Source organism: Terrapene carolina, unplaced genomic scaffold (assembly GCF_002925995.2).
Source record: "Terrapene carolina triunguis isolate 2854851 unplaced genomic scaffold, T_m_triunguis-2.0 Scaffold112, whole genome shotgun sequence".
Lineage (NCBI taxonomy): Eukaryota > Metazoa > Chordata > Testudines > Emydidae > Terrapene > Terrapene triunguis.
In genome coordinates, this window is record NW_020664463.1 from 9781982 (window position 1) to 9800694 (window position 18713).

The 18713-nt window shown below is 44.3% G+C and overlaps 1 protein-coding gene across 3 annotated transcripts in view; it reads right to left on the minus strand.

The window, feature by feature from the left end:
• A4GALT (alpha 1,4-galactosyltransferase (P blood group)) overlaps positions 1–18713 on the minus strand; it is a 67262-nt gene that overhangs the window by 26988 nt on the left and 21561 nt on the right. The window lies entirely within an intron of this gene.

The window sequence follows — 18713 nt, forward strand, 5'->3', positions numbered from 1 at the left end:
CTTGCCCCCCCCCGCGCCCCCCCCCTCGTCTCCCATTGTAGGGTTCGGCCATCTCCGCGCTCTCCCCCACGGAATGCCGCGCCGCCCCAAGCACGTGCTTGGGTGCCTGGAGCCGGCCCTGGTCATCCCCCCCAAACTTCCTGCATCTGTGAAAATTTTAAAATGTTTAAAAAAAAATTTAAATGCTTAAACCCTACAATTTTACACAACTGTAAAAATTAAATAGTTAAAAATAAACAATGCTTAAAACCAAAACAGTATTATCTGTCAAAATTATACAAAAATTAAAAATTAAATTCTGCCAAGCCCAACTATGTGGTAAAGTAATACAACCCCACTAGAATGGATGAAGTTATATCAGTATAAAGGTGCTTTGTAGAGATTACTTATTCCCCTTCCTGCATGGGAATAGTTTACTGATACCAGCATAACTGCATCTACACTAGGAGTTGTATCAGTATAACCATATTAGTTTAAAAAAAATCACAACCAACACATTTATACCAATATAGCTTTCGAGTGCAGAGCAGGCCTTAACCTTTGTCTACACAGGGGAAATGTGTTACCTCACAAGTTTTGATTAACCCACTGTTAAACACCACCTTAGTACCTAGTGCTAACAAAGACAGCCATGTTTAAAAAACATTAACTGTTTGAGGTTAACCAGTTGGGGGCCCATGAGCTATGTTTTCTTGGTAACTAATAGCCCATCTCTGTGCAATGGTCATTTAGAAGCCGATATATGAACTATGGAAATTCCCTTAGAAAAAGAAAATATAGAGGCCATACATAGTTCCCCTTAATCTACATACTTTACTATATCATGCAGATTGCTGGCAGTTTGTTGATGTAGGAAAAAAATCCATTGGCTTTGTTTCATACATGACTGATCAACGTCATACTTAGTCCAATATCTGTTATGGAACAACTCCACTATTTATCATGGGCCAGATTGTATCCAGGCCATGCATAAGTGTAACACGCGCATATACCCCTGCTCAGCTTCTGCATCTCAGCTCAGGCGCTTAGGAGAAAACAGTAGCTACACGCCCAGTACTTGCCCCCAAACATAAGACCAGGGAATGGATATGGCAGAAACTCCTTTGAAGTTTCCAATGAAAGGAGTTGGATGTACCTCCTGGGGCAGCATAACACCACACTGCCTCATACCAAGGGGCTAGAAGCAGAGACTCAGTCTATCACTATCATACCAAGGTGGCGTTCCAATTCTGACTGAATTCTGGCATGTCTGCTGCCATAGGATCTAGGGTGGTGGTTCATCTCATACAAGCTAAACCAGGTCACTACTTGAATTGGAGTCCTGAAGGACAACCTTGTCAAGTAATATTGTAGATCCAAGAAATAGCACTCTCCTTTCAGCGTCAATACATATCCAATGACCATGGTTCTAGAAAGAAATATGCTGAACGAGAAGTTTTTCAGATGTAAGTTCTTCCTCACTTTTTGTGGTCTTTTAAGATCCCTCATTACTTTGGTCAATAAAAAGAATGTTGGCCATGGTGTCCTGGCTAAATTCCAAATGGGATGATAATATTCTTTGTCTTCCTAATTTCCCTCTGCAGTTTCAGTTAGATATACCATAGTACTTTTCTTCATTTCTTGCCCTAAATTGTACGATTTTACTGTGTCTTCAATAGCAGAGGTCAATTCACCCCAGACTTGGCTGTATATTGTTGATGGTTATCTTTTGTAATGAAATATAGTGTGTATTTATGTAACTCTTCTGCCAGGTGGAGCCAGCAGTAACCAGAACCTGGTTCAACATCTAGGGGTTCCGTTCCATCGATACAACACAGAACCGACTCAAGCCCCCACCTAGTAGCCTGGGAGAATTACACACCACCCCTGGGCATCTCTGAGAGGCAATACTTCCCCTCTCACAAGCACAGAGTCTGAGTGTAGAAAAGAAACTTTTAATAAAAAGGAGGGAAGTAACGGTGTTAATTTGGGAACACACCACAAACAGGAGTCATAAACATAAACCATGAGCAGAAGACTACCACCACCCCCGTAAATTGGGTGGTGTCCGTTTACCCTCAGGTTCTAAAGTCCAGCAATCCAAAAGTCCCTTTAATGTGCCCGTCCCTTCTCTGCACCCCACTCAGTTGCTGTCCTGGGTCAGTTCAGAGGTGCATCTGCAGAGTTCACCTCCTGCCCTGGGTGGAGGCAAGGAGGCACCTCACTTGTTCTGCAGCCCCTCACTTGTAACACTGACAGACCCTAGTTGTTGGCGGGCGGAATTGAACCTGGGACCTCTGGAGCTAAATGCATGAGCTAAAAGCCCGAAGGCCCTTAGCTAAGGCTATAGAGCAGACTCATTAATCTCTCTCTTTAAGTGGACTCCGTGCCACTAAATGGGACAGAGCACCACACTCAGGAGGTGTGTGGGTTACATTTATTTCATAGTGTATTGAAATAAAAATTAAAACCCAGATACCTATTATTAGAATCATTTGTTGAGAACCAACAGCATCCTTGGAACTGGACAGACATAAGATGAGAGTCCTATATTGTCAAGGACTTTACAAACTATCAGATCAAAAGAATTTGCTGGGATTGCTATGTTGCAAGGACTTGGGCTCTAGGCTTAGTAGGATGTCACTCTCACACTCGGAGAGTATGATGATAGACATGGTATAAAAACCTAGACAGATTTTATATGATCAAATCTAAGAATAGTAAAAATGATTTAGTGAGGACATTAAATACTCTATCTCATTAGGACATATGAAATAAACAGCAATGATGATGTTTGAGATGTCTTATTGCACAAGTAGTTTTATGGTTCTGAATTAGAAGTGGAAAATATCACAAGAAAGCCTATTGTCCTGGAATTTGCAGCCCATTTTCCAGATCTGAGAGACTTAGACAATTCTGAATGCATATGGGACAGAGGGGGGCAAAGTCCGGCCCCTGAGCTCCCGGCTGGGGAGGCTCGCCCTGGCCCCTCCCCTGCTGTCCTCCTTCCCCCGCAGCCTCAGCTCGCTGCACCACCGGGCAGCTCAGCACCAGCGCACCCCCCACAGGGGGGTGTGCCAGGGAGAGCAGGGAGGGAGGCTCACCCACAGCCTCAGGGGAGCAGGTGGGCGGTGCGGGCGGCGGGAGTGCCGCGAGCAGGGGCCGGAGGACTTGGGAGGAGCAGGGGTGGCCGTGCAGCCAGCCGGAAAGAAGCGGCGCTTTAAAGGGGAAACTGCCGCTTCTCTCCGGCTGCCCCTGCTCCTCCTGAGTCCTTCGGCCCGTGCTCGCAGGGCCACATTCCGAAAGGGGTTGGATGGGGGTGGGAGTCCTGGGGGGCCTGTGGATGTGGATAGGGGTCAGGGCAGTCAGGGAACTGGGAGCAGCGGGGGGGTGGATGGGGGGGGGGGCGGGGGGGGGGTAGGGTTAGGGGGGCCCAGGGGAGGGCAGTTAGAGGACAAGAACCAGGGGGGGTTGGATGGGTGAGGGGTTCTGAGGGGGGCAGTCAGGGGGAGGGGGCTAGGCTGTTTGGGGAGGCACAGCCTTCCCTACCTGGCCCTCCATACTATTTCACACCCCGATGTAGTCCTCGGGCCAAAAAGTTTGCCCCCCCCCCGATCTAGGACCAGACTCTATCACTCCTATTGGATAGTTCCTTATAGCTTGGGTAGTCCCACCAAAATCAGTGGGGATGCTCATAGAATAGCGTAATACTCGCTGTGATCCCAGACTTTTGGTGACTAAACCAAACCTCAGTTCCAAACCTTAAGAGATAGACTGTAATTTTACAATCTGCTCAGAATGAGTGGGGAATGTAGTTGTATGCCTCAGGAGCAGAAACGACTCAGTCCTCTCTCTCTCTCTGGTTGCACTGCAAAGTGGGTTGGAAATTCCTTCACCCTTTTACATGGAGGAGCTCCTGATCAGATCACTGGCAGGGAATTAGGTGGGGTGGAGCTAGGACTTCTCCCATTTCCTGTCTCATCATCCACTCCCTCCAGGTGAGAATGTAAATGAATCTACTCACCCCTAGGTGCGCCCTGGAGGTCAGGTGTGGTGTAGCAGCTCCTCACCGGGCTAGCACCCCCGTCATCAGTTGCCCTAGTGCTGTGGCAGCATCTCTGCCTGGTAACTCATCCCATGACTTACCCCTCCAGCCAGGTCACAGTTCTCCCCAACTAAAGGTTCAAAAGTATCTTAATACAACAACAGAAGCTTCTGCGCTCTCTGGGGCTATTCCTCCTCCTCTTCCCTGCTTTTAGTCAGGGTCTCTCCCAGGCCTCCCTGCCAAGAGACTTTTCCCCTGCCAATTTAGGGCCCTGCAGGAACCTTCTTGCTCCCTACAGCCTGAACAGCTATAGTAATGGTGATTCCCTTTCCTTTCTTTTGCTGGACTGGGCTTTCCCACCAGCACTTTCTGTACATCCTGCTTTTGTAGGAATCTCCCTCGGTTTTTCGCCCAGCTGGCTTTATCACTACTAAGGCCTGGCTCCTTTTTCACAGGAATCACCTAATTCTTCTCAGGTGGGACCCATTCTGTAGTCAGGTTGGCTTAGCCTCAGGCTCTCCAGCCCACAGGCAAGCCATCCTGTTACAGAGAGTATCCAGCTGACATGCCAGGTCTCCCTCTCACAGCTAGTGCCAGAGCATAAACAGGGGCTTACTCCTCTGTACTATTTGCAGGTACTGGGACAGGTGGAATTAGCCTGCCCAAAGCTAGAGGCCAGCCCCCGCAACTGAGGGGGAGGAGCCACTGGACCCAGGCCACAAGTTAGTACTGGAGACAACAAATGAAAAAACAAGGATGGGAGTGAATGTTAAAGGTTAAAAATAAGATATCCAGAGGGGAACACTGAGCAGAGAACCCCCGAGCAGCACTCACTGATCCTCACAGGTGTCTAAGGAGCCAGCGGACACTGCCCAAAGAAACCCTGCCCAGCGACATGATCGGATAAGAGCCCAGAAATAGGCCCCACAGTTGCAGAGCACCCCCTGCCCCCATCCAGCTTCCTCCTCGTGGTAAGATGAACGGCCATTTGTGGCGGGTATAATAGGACAGGGAAGGGTTGGACCTGCTGCTGGACACCTGTACCGTGGTGGCCATTCCCCTTCCCTGAGACCCCCCCCGCCCCGCCTCTGCTGCTCCTCCCTGCCGCTGCTGCTCACCGCATCCCTCCTCCTCAGGGAATGCGGCGAGCCAGCAGTGGCCGGGAGGGTCTGGAGGGGGAGTGAGTCCGTGGCAGCTCGGCTGTGTGCTGGTGCTGGCCTGGTGTGGCCGGGGCCCGGCCAGCGGCTCAGCCTAGCGTGGCCGGGGCCCGGCCGGCGGGTGGGGGCTAGCAGCTCCACCCAGCATGGCCAGGGCCCACCCAACAGCTCAGGGGGGTGGCGGTGGCTCCGCCCGGTGTGGCCAGGACTGGACTGGCAGTCGAGGTGGGGGCACAGTCCGTCGGGGCTGGGGTAGGCAGACTGGAACTCCTTCAGTTGTGGGGGGAAAGGGTCCTCAGGGCTTCTCCGGTTACAGAGTGGGGGGGGGTTCGGGGCTCCGGCACATGAGGGGACGGAACCTCGGGTGGAAGGGGTGCAGCCAGCGGGCTAGCCTCCCCAAAGCGAGGGTTCACCCATCACCCATATGAACAGTCATCTTGGAGGAGATTGATGAGGAGGGCCACAGATGGGTTGTGCATAAATGAGGAGGTGTGAGAAGAAGTACAGCAAGAACCTCATAAAGAGGAGGTGGTGGCGGCAGAAGAGGGGCTGCAACCCGACGCACCCTATGTAGATATGTGCCAGGGTCTCCCTCTCACTGCAGAAGGAACAGGTGTCAGGGGAGTTAATGTCTCTGCTTACGGCTCCATGGAGGAGCCACCAAACTAATATCCCTGGCAGGACATGTAACCAGAGTGGAGTACAGATTGGCGCGGTGGGGTTCCTCACCCTCCTCAGGTGCCAACAGGTCCCACCACTTGATGTCGGGGCAGGACATAAGGGCGAGGAAATGGATGGTATGAAGTACAAGTGTGTAAGATGCTTTTGGGGCCTGATTGGGAGACAGATGGGCAGGATGTCATGCAGCTGACTCAGGTTGGGCGTGTCGGGGTGGCTTGTGGGGCAAGGGCCCAATGACAAGTTGCAGAGGCCCAGGGAGCACTCTCCTGCCTGGCCCACTCGAGGAAAGTGAAAGAAGTAAAAGGGAAGGCTGCCCTCGCCTCCGGAGAACACAACAGGGAACACACAGAGCAGGGAGCCCTATGTGCTGGCCGAGTGCCGCAAGTCCGCCAGTCCCTCGGATCATAATCCAGGAGGTGTCTGGCACACCAAGGGGGATTACACCCCTCTGTGGCCAAGTAAGGGTTGTGGCAATCTAGTCTTCTGAGATTTGCCCATCTCAAAAATGCAAGTACTAGGGAGAGTTTTCCGTTATACACTACTGAAAGCATTTTATTTCCACACGCACAGAAGTGTGATTAATTATTTCGGTTAATGCTGAAATAAGTTTTACGCCCACATGCTAAAAAGCGCATTCCAAACTACTCAAGAAGGGCTTATATACCTGCGTCTACTTCAGCCATGACTGTTAGTTAAGCACTATCGAACCAATTGGCCATTTGTGGAGGGAGACATAAGAGACTATCAGTTAAGTGTTTCTATAATGCAGAAAGGCAGAATATACTCAAGGTGATATAACAGTACAATAAACATGTAAGGCATTCTTAAGAGGCCAGAGTAACATGTTGGTTTTAAATGCTTCATTAAATATTCTTCCTAATATTGAGCCCAAGATGCCTCAGATGTTTTCCTAGATGATTATAATAAAATATTCAAAGCCTGGTGTTTTTCCACTGCTTAATGAAAGAGAATACTTCCAACATTGCATTTCCCTCTATTGTTTGGTATAGTGTTTACTTTTTGCTATTCTCTGACCTAAGGGAAGCAGTGAGTTTTCAGTGAAAATATCTACATCATAGCTACTAGATCATTCAAAACATTTAAATCTAAATTACAGGTCATGAAGGTCTCCATCATGGCTCCTGGAAACCCCCTTTTAACTTTTTAAAAGTAGTTTGCTGCCAACAGGTTAGCCCTCATTTGTCGTGAATATAAAGCTAATGATACCTCAAGACTCATTCTTGGGCCTGATTCTCACCAACTCCACTTTGTACCATTCTGGCAGTGATAATGGGTCTTAAAGTGGCCTAAAGTGGTTTCCCACTCACTTTAAGCCCCCTTAACACTGCTAGAACAGTGACCTTAGAGGAAGTGGGGGTGGAGATAGAGTAAATGAGAATCAGGCCCCATTATAAAAATCATAGAAATGTAGAGCTGGAAAGCACAAAAAGTAATTTAATCCAGCCTCCTGTGCTGATGCAGGACCAGGAAAACCTAGACCATACTTGACGGATGTTTGTCTAGCCTGTTCTTAAAAACTACTAATGATAGGGATTCCACAACCTTCCTTGTTAATCTATTATAGCACTTAACTAGCCTTATATTTAGAAAGTTTTTCCTAGTATCTAACCTAAATCTCCCTTGCTGCAGCTTAAGACAATTATTTCTTGTCCTGCCTTCAGTGCACATGAAGAACAATTGTTCATGGTCCTCTGTATAACAGCCCTTAACATATTTGAAGACTCTTATCCAGTCCCCCTCAATCATCTTTTCTCAAGACTAAATGTGCCCAGTTTTTTTTTTTTAAGCCTTTCCTCATAGGTTAGGTTTTCTAAATGTTTTATCATTTTGTTGCTCTCCTCTGGACTCTCTCTAGTTTATCCACAGCTTTCTTAAAAAGTGTGGTATCCAAAACTGCACACTATACTCCAGCTGAGTGTTTTTACACTTTCACTGGACCACCAAGTCATTCCCATTTTTCCTCTCTCTCTGGCTCAATGACTGTTGCATTGTGCATAAATACTTATAGTCATTGGGCCAGAGAGGGGGTGGGGGGAGAATGACTCTTTGGTCCAGTAGTCAGAGCAACCTCTCAAGAGGTGGGAAGCCCCCTTTTCTTTTCTTCGCCTTTTCTGACAGAGAGGAGGGAACTGAACCTGAGTTCCCCACATCCCAGGAGAGTGCTCTAATCAATGGGCTAAAAGTTATAAAGTGGGCACCACCATCACCTCCTTCTGGATTTTGAATGGGGCCGGATCCAGTAGGCATGCTCAGTGGTCACCTACCCGACTGGGCCACACACATGACTTAGACAGCCAAATTCTTATCTTCTCTGGAGCATAGGCGGGAGATAAATGTTCCAAGTGCCTGGAGTGATGCAGCAATGCTTATGCCGAAAGGCTGAAATTTACGTGCCTAAGGAACTTTTTACTCTAAAAACAATGGCCAAGTGAGTTCAGGCAACTACCAGGTTCGGCAGGAGTTTTCCGGATCACAGTGGAGCTAAAACTGGGACTTAAAGAGCTAAGTCTGGGGTTTAGATGCTTAAGTACCTTTGTGGATCCGGACCTTTGATCTTGCAAGAACAGGAGGTATTTGGTGTACAGCTGCCTCCAGATATAAACAAGGGCCCTGAACCTCAGTTTGGAGCTGTGTGTGTGTGTGTGGACGCCTGCACCCATACAGCGCTCCCTTGACTAAAACAGGATTCTATGCAAGCAAAAGAGGCCACCCACATGGAGCCATTTGCCTGACTGGGACATCAAATGTAAACATGTGACCTTTAAAAAAAAATATGCCAGATAGGGTCATTAATACAATTAAGACACTTTGACCTTTTTAATGAACTAAATCTAAACTAAAGTTACTTAGATAGTAATACACATCCACAGTTTTTGGAGACAGGTTAATAACTTGTTGTTTACTTTTATTCATAAAGTGAAAGCTGAATCAGTCTCCTGGAATATGTAACCTGTGAGCTGGTTGAACAGAACATGGTTCAACACATTGTTATGTGTATGGCTTCAATCAGGAAGGAAGAACTTGGGTTGATGGAGAGGGGGATTGTTTGTCTCTCCTCTCCCACTCATGGTTGTAGATTTTCTCTCAGTAAATCGATTGAATCTAGACTAAATTATAGAATATCAGGGTTGGAAGGGACCTCAGGAGGTCATCTAGTCCAACCCCCTGCTCAAAGCAGGACCAATCCCCAGAGAGATTTTTATCCCAGTTCCCTAAATGGTCCCCTCAAGGACTGAACTCACAACCCTGGGTTTAGCAGGCCAATGCTCAAACCACTGAGCTATCCCTCCCTCCATAATACTTTGCATTTCCATACAAGGATCTCAAACTAATTTACTCATATTTATTAATGAATCCTCAGTACTCTTGTGAAGTAAGTCTTATCCCCATTTTACAGATGGGTATTTGGCACTGGTGCAACCACTGCTGGAATACTGTGTCCAGTTCTGGTGGCAACAATTCAAGAAGGAGGTTGATCAAGTGGAAAGGGTTCAGAGAAGAGCCATGAGAATGATTAAAGACCTAGAGAGCATGCCTCATAGTGATAGACAGACAGCTTAATCTATTTAGCTTAACAAAGAGAAGGTTAAGGGGTGACTTGATTACATTCTATAAGTACCTACATGGGGAACAAATATATAATAATGGGCTCTTCAGACTAACAAAGGTATAATACAATCCAATGGCTGGAAGTTGAAACCAGACAAATTCAGACTTGTACATTTTTAACAGTGAGTGTAATTAAGGCTTTGTCTATACTTGCAAAACTTTTGTCGTTCAGAGGTGTTAAAAAACCACCACCCAAAAGACAAACATTTTGTTGACAAACACTGGTGTGAACAGCGATTTGTCGGCAGGCGAGCCCTCCTGCCGAAAATACCAACGCTGCTTGTTGGGAGTGGACGTTTTTTGTCATCAGGAGAGCGCTCTCCTGCTGACAAACAGCGGCTACACTGTGTGCCTTTTAGTGGCATGGCTGTAGTGGCACAGCCGTGTTGCTAAAAGATGTGTAGTGTAGACATAGCCTAATTCTTGGAACAATTTACCAAGGGTCATGGTGGATTCTCCCTCACCGACAATTTTTACATCAAGATTGGATGTTTTTCTAAAATTTCTGCTCTAGGAATTATTTTGGGGAAGTTCGGTGTTATACAGGACGTCAGACTAGATGACCACAACGGTCCCTTAATAGATTCCAAGGCCAGAATTAGTGAGTAAAAGATGTTGCCATAGAATATACCAGTAAGTGTCCTGATTCTAAGCATTATAGAATAGATCAGAGTTTTGTCCAGGAAAGGACTGTAGACTTTGGCCTTTAGTCCCCCTTAACTGGAAAAAACTATTGTTTACAGCTCTTAGACTCTGAAAGGCATAGTCAAGCAGAATTTACAAATCCTTGCCAATATTTACACTAAAATGGAATGTAGGGTAGGTGCTGCAAGAGACAATGGAGAAAAAGAATGGAAATACAGTAATTTGATATTGTAGCAATAGCTACATGCGTAGGTGAGTAAATTGATACTAGTAATATGTAATATGGAACTGAATTGTAAGCTCTTGGTGGCAAAGATGGTATGTGTTTGTACAATGCTGAGCATAGTCATTGCACAACTAATTAAATCTAGTGGGGACATTAAGTCTGAGCAACATTTTAGCCCTCACAATTAGATGTTCCTGAGTTTAATCAGAAAGGTGAAGCATGAGAAGAACCAACCGTTTTGGAAGGATATGCGCCAGGATATTGGGAACATATCTGTCTTTCAGTTGCTATTACCATGATTTGTGGTCATTTTGGAAATTAATACATTGGACAAAAGTATGGCAATATTAATCTGAGCTATTTGGGAAAAGCAAGTGTCTAACCCCGTTTCATAAACTTACATAATAGGGACTGCAGCATGGAAAGGGGCAATTTAGAGTTTGTCCTGTTCTTACTGAGCTTCTGTAGTGTAAGGCTTTTCTTCTTTGTTATTTTATATGTAATTGAGCATCAAGTAGCAGATCAGTAGCCTGTGTATTTTAACAAGTGCACAAGTGCCTAGAGCTCTTTGGAATTAGGCACTTCAAAGAATTTTAAAGTCTTAAATACTTTAGAATACAAAGAATACTTAGTCTTAAATAAATATTACTACCAACCTACTTCAAGGGATTTCTCTCTCTCTCTCTTTTTTCCTTCCCTCTCTAGTCTGGTAAAAGGAATTGATTTCTTTTTTCCTACTTGTAAAATCTGAAGATATGCTGGAGAGGAAAGATGGTCTAATAGGAGGAGGACACTCGCTTCAGACTTAGGACACCTGCATGCAATACCCTGCTCCATCACAGGCTCTCTGTGACCTTGGGCAAGTGACTTAAGCCCAGATCCTCAAAAGGTGTTTAATACCCATGAGGATCTGAGCATTAGTCTCTCTGTGCCTCAGTTTCCCATCCATGAAAATGGGATAGTACTTCCCTACCTGACAGATGTGTTGTGAGGATAAATATATTAAAGATGGTGTGTCACTCTGACACTAAAGTAATGGGAGCCATGTAAGTACCACACATACTGACAGTCTGGCCTATGGGTTTATAGGTCTCAGTATTTTAGTATTCTTGGCCATAGCCATCGATGCCAACTTTTATTTTTCACCAGGGGGTGCTCTGCCCCCACTTCGTTCCCTCCCCTGAGACCCCACCCTCTTTCTGCCTCCACTACGCCCCCTCGCGGAGGCCCCTGCCCACCCGCTGCTCTCTGCCCTCTGCAAGCCCCTTCCCCAGCCACCAAACAGCTGATTGGCGCAGCCTGCCCAACAGTTGTGGCTGGTGGGTGCTTAGCACCCACTATTTTTTTTCCCCATTGGTGCTCTAGCCCTGGAGCACCCACGGAGTCAGCACCTATGGCCATAGCAAATCGATTTTCCCTCTCACCTTTTGTGCTTTTCTATCTAGCAAAATAAGTTTAACATAATTCAAAATCCCATTACACTGTATGTGATTTTATTTAAACATGGCATTGTGGGCCAGATAAGGGATAATAATGCTGTTGTGAGAGTCCATCACAAGGGAGGAATTTTATTCACACACGGTGAAATTCACCCTGTGCAGAGATGCAGCATATGGCTTGTTGCACCACTTAAATATCTCAATGTAAGGCTTGAGTGGTACATAGGCCTCATGTAGGCTCTGCACTGAGGTAAGTTTCACCCTAAAATAAAAACAAAATACAAATCCTAGGGCCTGATCCAAGCACACTGACATTGATGGGAAGACTTCAGCGTACTTCAGACCACAGCCCCAACCCTTAAAACACACACACACACTGATTCTGTCATAAATGCACAGCTTCTCATGACAAAGCTGCCCTGTGACTGGCATGTCATAAGTTACATGTCTCTGTACTACTGTTAGCCAAAATGGGCTCGTTTCCCCCTGGAGCTGCCCAATTGCACGGAAGTCTAGAAGACGGTTCTAAGTTTTTATTGACCAGTTAGCTGAGTGGGATCTCTCCTTGGCTCATGCCAGTAAGAGAGAGGCCCTTACAAACGCAGAGCGAACCTTTTTATACCTAGCAACAACCAACTTAACATGCATACCTTATACGTGTATGCGGAAGGAACATTTTAAAAGGCCTTGTATGCAGATTGAGAGAGGCAAGGGAATGGATACATAACAGGATGCGGTTTAACATTTGCTTGAACTTATCACCTCTTTCCACAGCACCCCCCTCCGCCCCCCCCGCACTCCACTCTGAGGAGTATGTTAGCAGTGCCTATTTGTTTCACCTAGGCTGGTGGTTTGGCCGCCTTGTGTTATCACATAATCTTGCTACACTACCCACCAAATGCTATAAAAAAATTGAAATGACCTTTTATATAAATGTCATTTCATGAGTTCTAATCATGCTCCAAAATATTTAACATTTAAAAATATGGCTTTGTGAGGGCAACATTTAGACTAGTTACCAAAACCCACCCCTAGAATCAGATTGACTATTGGCATGTTCTATATCGTGAACAGGAAAGTCTCATGTCAGAACTAAAGTAACTGGCAAGATTAAGTAGATTAATGGATAGTGCTGCCCTGTCTCAATCCTGAGCTGTACAAGCTCAAATTGATTAAAGAAAGCACGCTGGCTGGTATAGGATAATATAACTTTCTCCAGAGATTAAACCACATTGCTGTTCAATAAATTGGTGACTTCAGCTGCATAGTAATAAATATAAATTGCATATCTATAGCACCTGTAATCTGGGGATCTCAAAGAGCCTTATAAATACTAAGAGCCAGATTCTGATACTCTAATTAAGGGAATGAAAACTTGGCTCCACTGAAGGAGTGGCAAAATTCTCATTGACTTCTATAGGGCCAGGATTTCACTCATAGTGAATAGGCCTATTTTTGGAGTAAGGTACTATTTAAATCAGTGGGACTACTCATGCGTAACTGCTCAAATCACATTCTCACACTAATTAATTAGCCCTCAAATACTCCTGTGAGACAGAATTTGTAACTGTTGTATAGGTGGGAAAATGTCCTGAGAAGTTAAAAGTCTAGGTCCGTGGTCATCATGACTGCCAGCAGTGACCAGGCTGAGGGGCCTGAATCCCACACCTACATTATCTCATGAGCATAAAGTAATTACTGACAGGTGGACTTAAACTCACCAGCAGACCCTTAACCTTCTATAACTTATACATTCATGTAGAAACTAAAACTACAGCCATTGTGCTGTTCATGAACCCCTCAACGGGACAGTAAAGGACTTCAGAGATGAAAATCTTCCATCCACTGCTTCCCCTACAGAGCTTGTACCAGTGACTCTCTACACATTTCTGCTGGCTTGGAGCTCACCTCACCCAAATAATCTGAGGAGTCTGGGGCTTTTTCCTCATAGAGGGATACAGAAGGGTTAAAATGTCAACTTGTCCCATTCAGTGTCCTAGAAGAACATGTGGCACTCTACCTTCTGAGTGACACTGCTTTGATTTCCTGCTCTAGGAACCATCAGAGTAACTGCCTCCCTATGCTTGCCTCACTCAAGAAGTGGAGGGCAGGACTGGGAATTCACATGTTATTTACAACAATATTTATTTTTAAATTTTAAATTTATTATTTAATAATAAATCCCAGTAAGATTTGATTCTAATGTGCCTTCCACTTTCTAGACAGCAATGCTGTCTAAAATGTGATGATGCCCACACTATCAATAGCATCTCTTTACCTCCCAGAACTCTTTACAGTACAAAATTTGGTTTCTGGCTATGCTTTCCAGTGGGCCCAATGAAATAATCAGAGGCAAACTTCTCATTGACTTCAAAGAGAAGCAGGATCAGGATCTATACATCTGTACTGCTTTCTTTTACCCCTCAGTGAAGCACATCTAATCATGTCCCTTGTTTTGCGATTTGTGTTTTTAAATCTCTTAGCCTATTTTCTTCATTTATACATACTAAATATTCTCCTTCCCTCCTCCCACGGTCATACACTCTGTTCCTTTAGTACATCTTTATTCATCTTCATTCTCATTAGATTACTGTCCTCCTCTGTATTCTTCCAATTCCCAGTTCAAAGTCTATTTTTAGTTTCTGTTATTTTAGCGTGGTCTCTGGTAATGCTCAGCACTGCAGCACTCAAACCACCATTAGCAAGGTTACATCCTTTCCTTATTGCATTTCAAAAATGTTTTTTTTTAAATCCATCTTCCTTCACAGTTCAAAAGGGGATTTAAATGTATACAGTGTCTGCTATCCAAACACAGACACCGCTGTAACCCCTTCTCTTTATTTGCTATTCCTTCTTGAAATGCTAGCAAAAGGCTGCAAACCAGTATCATTGACAACTCCTTCACTACACAGCAGAAGAAAAAATTGTCTGGGTGTTTCTTGACTTTCATTGTGAAAAACCATCATTGCTACCCACCACTGAGAGAAGTTCTATAGGAGGTGTTATGCAATATGCTAGTGTGTTTCTCAACGTTTTGTACTGGGGACCCCTTTCACATAGCAAGCCTCTGAGTGCGATCTCCCCTCCCTTATAAATTAAAAACACTTGTTTATATATTTAACACCATTATAAATGCCGGAGGCAAAGTGGGGTTTAGGGTTGTCGTGGAAAAAAAATCACCCACGCATTGATTTTAGTTCACAGACTCAAGCCTGAGGCCAGTTTATTGCAAAAAACATACCAACGCGTTGGGGTAGCAGTCCGAAAACTACCACACCTAGCACAGCACGCAGGCTACCTTTATTCTGTCAAACCACAAGCATAGTCCAAATAATACGTCAATAATACGTCATTTATGTGAAAATAAGAGTAGGGGTCTGTCCTTTTTTTCCCCGGCAGCTGCCTCATTATTTACGAGAATTGGGTGCTTATTGGGTGGGGGGGGGGGTCTCTTGGTGATTTCCGACATGGGTGGTACTTGGCACCAGTTGGGGTGTTGTTCTCGTCAGGGTACATGGTTTTTTTTCCCGGGGTTCTCTGGTTAAGGGCATGGGACGCCCAAAGATGATATATGATTGGCTGGTTGGCAGATAGCTGGAACTATAGGGAAGTTGGCCTTTACTAGAAGCAATTTCTTCATATAAGCCATTATCTTTCATAAACAAGTAGTTATGTTCTTACAGATAGGCAGTTATGTTTCACAACAAGCGGCTATTATGTTTTTCATAAACAAGCAGTTATGTTGCTAAGCCCTTTCGCATTGCTTCCTCCCCCCCCCCCGCCTCTTTCCCTCCTCTGGTCATAGCCTTGACAGGGACTTGTACAGCTTAATTTTGTTCAGGCCCTGGCCTGTACTGTTTTATGTAGAGGCCGTCTGTATAGTCAGCTTCTGTCAGAGGGCCTGAATTTGGGCCTTCAGTGTTACTTTGGCTGTCATAAAGAAGGCCACCTAGTTCTTTTTCCCCACAGGGTGGAGAGTGATAGCTTGCAACCCCCCATGCAATAACCTCACAACCCCCTGAGGGGTCCCGACCCCCAGTTTGAGAACCCCTGCAATTTGCATTATTGCAGACTAGAGGACCATAGTGGTCCCTTTTAGTAATTAAGAGATTTTAATACCATCACAGTACAGAGACCACTTTGAAATAATGTATGTGTGCCTGGGGCATTTTGTATAACCATAGCATACACAAATACATGAAAAGATGAACTAACACCCTAGGATACAGCTTTATTTAGCTCAGGCACTTTATAGCCACCTCCTTTTACTCTACCATGGAACATCATTAATCTAGTGGTTAGATCAGGGGATTGTGTGCTATAACTTTTGAGTTCTTTATATGGCTTTGTCACTTACTCCCTGTGTGAGCTGGGGCAAATCACAATCTCTCTGTAAAATGGGTATAATGCTTAACCCTTCCATAGAGATGTTCAGTGACTTAAACACTTTGAGGTGCTATAGAAGTGCAAAATATTATTATTGAGAGACTGAGTTGCAATGGACACTAGAGATGGCCAGAGAAAGCTAAATTTTGGCTCTGAAAAACTTCAACTAAGATGTGCTTCAGGAAGCACTACTGTGATACAAATAACTATACAAATGCAAGCCATTGAAGTTCCAAAGGGAATGGACCTGGTCAGGATTGGAGAAAGTGTTTCCATTTTGACTCATCTAAATATTAAATTACCAGAAAGGTGCTCACCTATATTGAAGAACAAACTTCGTTTAGTAGGTTTGATCCTAATGACCTGCTCTTGGCCACAATCAGAGACAACTTTTCTTAACTCATCCTTCTCAATCTATCTGCTGCCATAGGCACTGTTGATTTCGCTGTCATTCCATGGCTACCATGACTCCAAGTTCTCCTCTCACCTCTTCTTCTGCAACTCCTCTCCTTTCAAAGTTTCTGTCACTGTCCCTCATGGCTCTGTACTTGGTCCTTTCTTCTCCTCTAACCCTTCACATCTTATTCCTGAGTGATCTCATCCATTCACATGGCTTCATACCATCTCAGCCTAGGAATCTCATGTTCTCCTCTTTACATCAAGTTCTCTCCTGCAATCCTGCCATGCCTCTGTGACTGCTATCTTTCCAACATCTCATCTGGACTGTCCTGCTACTGTCTCCACTGTTTGCTATAGACTTCTAAATCACACCAGAGAAAAGGACGACTGACTCCTTAAGCAGTTATCTACAATGTGTCCAGAAAAAAAGCTGCATTATCATAGGGTATATCAGTCTTTGAGTAACATATGGTAAAGGTATGCAGTGTTGTTGTAGCCATGTTGGTATCAGACTATTAGAGTGACAAGGTGGATGAGGTAATATCTTTTATTGGACCAACTTCTGTTTGCGAGAGAGACAAGCTTTCAAGCTTACACAGAGCTCTTCTTATGGTTGCATGCTGTCAGTACTTAAAACATTATCAGAATTTCTAAATATTTCAGATGACAAAAAGCATTGTATCCACTATGGGGGAAATCTTTATTAGACCTCATCTTGACAGATAAAGAGGAACTGATCACAGAACTAAAAGTTAGTGGTGGCTTACGTACAAGTGGTCATGACTTGATCGTATATGTTATGTGGAAACAGAATCAAGTACAATTCTTTAACATATATATGGTGCTTTAAAAGGGCCAAATCTCAAAACAAGTGAGCCAGATCAGTTGGGAGAGAGAATTTAAACAGTAAAATGTGAAGGATAATTGGGAACTATTTAAAAACATTTTACTAGATGCCCAAGAAGCCACAATTCCACAATCAAGGAAGAAAGATGTACTGGTTAAAAAAAGAAAAACCTACCTTAGAGAGGAAGTGAAAGTAACAAATATATATATATCAAATGAAAGAAAAGAATATAAATCAGAAGCTAGGTATTGCAGAAAACTGATAAAGGAAACAAAAGGACACAAGGAGAAATCTATGGCCAGACGAGTTAAGGACAATGAGGAGGAGTTTAAGTATATTAGGAACAAAAATAATCCTAAAAATTGTATTGGTCTATTACGAAATGGTGGAATTATCAATAATAATACAGAAAAGGCAGAAGTGTTTAATATATATTTCTGTTCGGTTTGGGGAAAAAACTATATGACGTAGTCACAGCATATGATCAAACAATTTCCCTTCCAGGCACATATTAAACAGTAGCTACAAAAGTTAGACATTTTTAAAATCAGCAGATATGGATAACTTTGATCCAAGACTTTTAAAAGAGGTGGCTGAAGAGATCTCTGAGCAATTAATATAAATTTTCAATAAGTCTTGGAACAAGTGGGGAGAAGTTCCAGAAGACTAGAAGAAAGCCAATGTTGTACCAATATGTTAAAAGGGTAAATGGGACAACCCCAAGTAATTATAGGCCTGTCAGCCTGACATCAATCCCAGGCAAAATAATGAAACAGCTGATGAGGAACTCGATTAACAGAGCATTACAGGAGGATAATATAATTAATGCCTATGAATACAGGTTTATGGAAAATAGATCCTAACAAACTAATTTGATATTTTTTATGTGATTACAAGTTTGGTTGATGAAGGTCATAACTGATGTAACACCATTCTGTAAGGTGTTTGAGTTGGTACCCCAAGGACATTTTGATTAAAAACTAGAATACAAAATTAACTTGGCACAAATTGAATGGATTAAAATGTAGCTAACTGACAGGTCTCAAAAGGTAATCATTAATAGGGAATCATCATCTAGTGGGTGTGTTTCTAGTGGGGTCTCTGGGGATTTGTTCTGGTCCCTAGCTTATTTAACAAACTGGAAGAAAACACAAAATCATTACTGATAAAGTTTACAGGTGAAATAAAGGTGGTGGTGGTGGGGGGGGGGGGGGAAGAGGAATGAGAGACGGGGCCGGCGCCGGGCACCAGGCACCCAAGCCCACGCGGGGGGCGCGGG